This window comes from Dama dama, chromosome X, assembly GCF_033118175.1.
Source record: "Dama dama isolate Ldn47 chromosome X, ASM3311817v1, whole genome shotgun sequence".
Taxonomy (NCBI): Eukaryota; Metazoa; Chordata; class Mammalia; order Artiodactyla; family Cervidae; genus Dama; species Dama dama.
Genome location: NC_083714.1, coordinates 98,042,405 through 98,049,097, shown reverse-complemented (window position 1 = coordinate 98,049,097; position 6,693 = coordinate 98,042,405).

Genomic DNA, 6,693 nt, shown 5'->3' with positions numbered 1-6,693 from the left:
AGTGTAGGGATGGGAAAACAAGTTCACTGCTCTTGATCTCTTCCTTCTCTCTTCCTTCTGAAAATTATCTCTTCTACTTTGGGAATCACTAGATGTTTATTCAACAAATCTAGATTGGAGCCAGAGATTCTTTTTCACTCTTTAGAAAGCAAAGTTCTCATTGGGCAGGGAGCCAAGAGTTTGTGTATGTTGGCCTGTAAGGGATGGAAGGGATGAGGTAGTTGGAGTTGGTGATTAAGAAAAACTTGGTTTCTTTCTTTGGCCAGTACTCAGGTTAGCTTATGGGAAAGTAGGTTTGTTTCCTGGGTTCTGCCTACAGGAGGGAAATAAATTTTGTCTTCAGAGGAAGCTGACAACCCTTAGGAACCAGGAGTCAAAACATAGAAGTCCAAGCAGCAAGCCCTTCTCTGTTGGTGGTTCTTCCTTTCTAGCCATTGTAGTTTGAGTCCATAGAACAGCTTTGCTATCCTGCTGTCCCAGAATTGTTTTTTCCTTGGTTCTCTGTTGCAGACTGTAAAGTGGAGTGGGCACTCATGAGGAGACTGGGGAGACTGAGCTTTTCACGTACTCACTCTATCCCTCAAATCCCACCCCACCCTTTTCCCTGCCTTGCTCAGAGATGTATCTGCAAAATGGGGCTGATGATACATTACTGGGTTGTTGAGAGGATTAACTGCAAGTGTAGTTGAAGTGCCCAGGCCCCAGATTCCCAGTGTCTATAGGTTCTATGGGAATCAAGAGATGCCAGGCCTAGGCCCTTGAAAACTAAGAAATTTGCCCTCCTTTCCATCCACAATGAAAATGATAGTAAACATTTATCACTTTACATACATTAACACATTTTAGTCTCCCTAACAGCCTTCTGAGTTAGGAACTATTACCCCCATTTATGCAGCACCCATGATGTGAAACTTGAGACACAGAGAGGTGAACTAACTTGGACTCACACAACCAGTAAGTGATAGAGTCACTATTTGGACCCAGCTAGTCTGGCTGCAGTGTCTATTCCCTGGGAGGCTCCCAGGCTGAATTCATCTTCTGCTCTTGCCCATATCTGCAGAGTTCATTCCCAGGATGTGACAGTACCTACTGTTCCCACCTCAGGGATGGGAGCACACAGAGCACCCAAAAGTCCCACTTTGCCTGCTGGTCCTTTCTGAGCAAAACAAATAAGCTTAGTTCCATTACCACCACTGTCTAGCCATGAGACAACAGTTAAGCCAAGATATGAACCTCAGACCTGCCCAAATTCACATTTGGGTCATAGAGAAGGAACCTCGAAAACCCAAGTCCTTCAGGAGTAAAGTATGGAGGGAGTGAGGTTATGGCTGTAGCTAATGACCCACTCCAGTGTTCTTGCCTGGAGAATCCCAGGGATGGGGGAGTCTGGTGGGCTGCCGTCTATGGGATCACACAGAGTTGGGCACGACTGAAGTGACTTAGCAGCAGCAGCAGCAGCAGCAATGAGCCTCAAGAATGTGAAGATTAACTCCTGCTGGTGCCAGACTTTCCCCATGGGTGCTGGTGGTCCACCCTCTAGGGCTCCCAGCTTCCCTCACCTGGGAAATGGCATGGCAAAATAAACAAACAGGTGAATGATGGAGGCATCCTGCAGCACTAAACGGGTTTTGGTTGCTCTGGTGAATCCTAAGGACTTACATGACTTTGCCCTCTCCTCCACCAGGCCTGAGCTGCCTCTTCCTGGCCCTTGGTACTGTAGCCTGCAGGCATATGAGTCTTTGCTAATACTGCTAGTAGATGCCTTGAGGGGGGAAAGGGAACCCCAGCTGGGAGGGAAGCTGCAATTTGAAAGGGACCCTGGCAGTTGCCTAGCAACCATCAGACCACACAATAGTCTTGAGAAATGTTTGTCTCTTCTGGCTGTCTGCTCACAGGAAAGCATACTGGGAAAATGTAGGGGGTTGGCGTGGGGGGACTAGTGTAAAAGAGTCTCTCTTTGACCAAACTTTAGTCACACTCCCACTATCTTGTCAACCAGGCCCTGACTTTTTGAGCTTCTGTGTTCTTCTCTGCAGCATCCAATTTTAGCAAGAATCCTTCTAAGTCTGTTTAACCAGAAAACACCTCTTATCTGATCACCCTCAATATTTGATGGAATTCTTCATTCTCTACCATCCCCCAGGTGATGTCTGATCACCCAGACTGCTTTCAGTTAGATTCCTGTTAGTTCAGTTTAGCCAGTATCCCCTCTTACCTATGATGTTTCCTCTTAGTAATTTTTCATCTGCTGATATACCAGCCCCAACCCTGTTCCTTGACTACAAATCCTCACTTTTTCTTGTTGTATTCCAAGTTAAGCCCAATCTCTCTCCCCCATGGCTGACCCCATTGTAGTAATTCCCCAATAAAGTCTGCCTTGCTGTCTTTAACAAGTGTCATGAATAATTATTTTCATGAATACAGGCAAGATAAGGAGCTGAAATCACCAAGCACCGAGTGAGGCTTTCCTCAGAAAAAGCACCATTTGGTGAAGTTTGTATATGGTCAAATAATTTTTAACAACTAACTGGAGTAGCATTGCTTGCCGGCTAGCTAGATGTAGACAGCTCCTCTTGCTCTCCACAGGTTGCCAGACTTCTAGAAAATTCAGAAGCAGGCTGGGTCCTTTCTCCACATGTACAGCTTTTTCTGTTTGAGATTATTTCCTGTCTTATTATTACATCATCATCTTGGCTACAAGGTCTGCATTGGGCACTTTCCTACCAGACGTGGATCTCAGCCAAGTGATTGGAAAAAGAATAAGGGCTTTGTGTCTAGAATATATAAAGGCCTCTTACAACTCAATAATAAAAAAATAAATAACTCAATCAAAAGATGAGCAAAGAATTTGAATGTACAATTCTCTAAATGAGATATATGAATGGCCCAAAAACAAAAGATGCTCTGATATCATTAGCTATCAAGGAAATGCTGCAAATCAAAATCACAGTGAGATACTATTTTACATCTACTAGGATGGCTAGAACAAAAAAAGATAACAAGTGTTGACATGGAAGATGTGGAGAAACAGAAAACTCCAGTAAAAATAACCATCATCAAAAAATCCACAAACAATAAATGCTGGAGAGGATGTGGCGAGTAGGGAACCCTCCTACACTGTTGGTGGGAATGTAAACTGGTACAGCCATTATGGACAGCAGTGTGGAGGTTCCTTAAAAAACTAAAAATAGAGCTACCATATGACCCTGCAATCCCACTACTGGGCATATACCCAGAGAAAAACATGATCTGAAATGATGCATGTTCCCCAGTGTTCATTGTAGCACACTTTACAATAACCAAGACATGGAAGCAACCTAAAAGTTCATTGAAAGAGGAATGGATAAAGAAATGTGGTACACACACACAATGGAATATTATGCAGCCATTAAAAAGAATGAAGCAACGCCATTTGCAGCAACATGGATGGACCCAGAGATTGTCATACTGAGTGAAGTAAGTCAGAGAAGAAGAAATAAGACATCCTTTATGTGTGGAATCTAAAAAGAAATGATACAAATGAACTTACAAAATAGAGAATCATAGACTTAGAAAACAAACTTATGGTTGCAGGGGGGAAGGATGGGAGGAAGGGATAGTTAGAGGGTTTGGAATGAACATGTACACACTGCTATATTTAAAATGGATAACCAACAAGGACCCCTATGGTATGGCACATGGAACCTTGTTCAATGTTATGGGGAAGCCTGGATGGGAGGGGAGTTTGGGGGAGAATGGATCCATGTATATGTATGACTGAATCCCTTCACTTTTTACCTGAAACTATCACAACATTGCTTGTTAACTGACTGTGTGTGTGCTCAGTTGTGTCTGACTTTTTGTGACCCCCATGGGGGTCACCAGTCTCCTATGTCCATGGACTTTTCCAGGCAAGAATACTGGAGAGGGTTGCCATTTCCTACCTCAGGGGATCTTCCCAATCCAGGGATCAAACCTGCGTCTCTTGTGTCTCCTGCACTGGCAGGCAGATTCTTTACCATTGTGTCATGTGGGAAACCCAATACAAAATAAAAAGTTTTTAGAAAACACGAAAAAGGTAAAAATAGAGCTATAAAATCAATCCAATTAAAAAAAAAGAAATAGAAACACTTATACACTGTTGGTGGGAACATAAAATAGTATATCCACTTTGAAAAATAGTCTGGTGGTTACTTGAATGATTAAACGTAGAGTTATCATATGACCCAGCAATTCCACTTCTAGATATACACCCAAAAGAAAGGAAAACATACGCCTGCACAGAAACTTGTACATGAATGTTTATTTACAAGAGCATTATTCATAAGAAAAAGGTGAAAACACCCTAAATGTCCATCAACAGACAAATAGATAAACAAAATATGGTATCCATGCAATGAAATATTATTCAGCTATAAAAAGGAATGAAGTACTGATACTTATGCTACAACATGGATGAATCTTGAAAACATATGCTAAGTAAAGGAAGCAAGTTACAAAAAAAAATCTGTATACTATACATACTCATATGAAAGTTCAGAAAAGGGCCAGAGAGACAGAAAGGAGATTAGTAGATGTTTAGGGTTGGGAAGAGGGAATGGAGATATGAAGGGATGATAGCTCAGTGGTTTCTTTTTTTTTAATTTGTATGTATTTCTTTGGCTGCCTGGGGTCTTAGTTGCAGCATGAGGGATCTTCTGTTGCAGTGCATGGACTCTCTAGTTGTGGTGCATTGGTTCAGTGGTTTCAGTGTGGACTTAACTTGCTCTGTGGCATGTGGGATCTTAGTTCCCTGACCAGGGATTAAACCTGTGTCCCTTGCATTGTGAGGCAGATTCTTAACCACTGGACCACCAGGGACATCCCTAACTGGTTTCTTCTTGGTGTGATGAAAATGTTCTAATATTAACTGTGATGGTTATACGTATCTGTGAATAAGTCATTGAACTGTACATACTTTATGATACACACACACACACACACACACACACACACACATACACACACACACACACACTTAGTAACTCCATAATATGCCAATCATGAGCTAGTTTTCAGCAGTTACCTTCCCTTGATCATAGCTGAATAAAAATGTGATTAATTGGAAAGCAAGGAAACCAGAGAGATGGCTAGAAATGACCTCACACAGCCTATACCATTGCGATACAATCGTCAAGTTCAGTGGAGTGTGTAAAGCTGGTTCAGTTCTGCTCCCTTTGGCAGAGATTCTCACATTTGTAAAAGTTGGATCAATAAGTTCCTAGTTTGAATTCTCAATGGCTTTATCCAGAATCTCACTGGCAACTGGTTACTGTAACACCAGCCCAACTTTTTCTGCCCCCATGCTGAGGCACTTCCAATTGTAGGTAAGACTGTAGGTTGCTGTCCCTATGCTGAACTTGAACTTCTCCAGGGAAGTTTTGTTCTCCATAAGAGTCACTGCATTGAACACATCAAACCCTTTCATTTTGGTGAGAACGAGGGTATTACTCATGAGGTCTAAAAGAGGGGTCTGAGTATGAACATTGTAGAAAGAATACGCAGACTTTAGACTCTTGTGAGGCGGATGGTTCATGATGGTGAACAGAAGTGTATAAAAGTTCAGGAAATCTGTCACCTCACTATTCACATTCTCCACCACATAAGTGTCAATGATAGAACTTCGACAATGTTCTGTAGAACCGGTGTTCCACCTCCTCCTGGCTCATGACTGTTGTGACCCAAAACTGCTTCAGGTACTGGGTGCAGAACTGGTGCACTACTAGTATGTTCTTTTTTCCCATTGGTCACACCCCAGCTGTCTTGGGAGCCTCTGGCAGCTGGTAGAGCTTCATAGTGCACTGCATGGTCAGAATTCTGCTCAAGTGAAGAACTTCAATCAGCTTCCATGGGTTTAGGGGCCAATGCCAATACCTGCAGGTGCCAACAGGCTTTGGTAATACCATTGTGGCAGTTTAAACAGCTTGGAAGATGCCTTCCAGGTAAACCCATCAGGTTATCTCATGGATCAGGACTGGAATCACCTTCTTGGAGTGCAGCTTCTTTTTTTTTTGTCTTCCTACCTTTGAGTTTATTTATTTATTTTTTTTATTAGTTGGAGGCTAATTACTTCACAACATTTCAGTGGGTTTTGTCATACATTGATATGAATCAGCCATAGATTTACACGTATTCCCCATCCCGATCCCCCCTCCCACCTCCCTCTCCACCCGATTCCTCTGGGTCTTCCCAGTGCGGAGTGCAGCTTCTTGTGAACACACAGGAAGTTGATCTCTACCATCTTCTTCTCTGTGTAATAGGTATGAATGTTTGCTGGGATGGCACTGATGAATCCAACCCATTTCTGACTTGAGACCACCTGAACCTCACAGTGCCACTGGGAAAGCCAGCTAGGTGGCTGGAGAGCCCACAGAACAAATTCTGGGGAATAATCAAATCAGAACATGTTGTCATCATCTTCCACATAATTCTCATTCAGGAGGGTGTTTTTTGCAGATTCCTTGACCCAGTGAAAAAGAGCTGAATGGCCTTCTTTCCTAGGTCTTCTGCTGGCAAACAGTTCATCCGATGAACAGGCTGATCTTGGGCTGAATCTGTCTCACTGCCTTTCTCTTTCTGCTGCTTCTTTTCAGTTTCTTTTTCTCCTTTTTGCTCCACTGTCATTGGATAGACTCAAGCCATCCTGACTATAGCTGGTGTCCTCCTCCTTCTCAC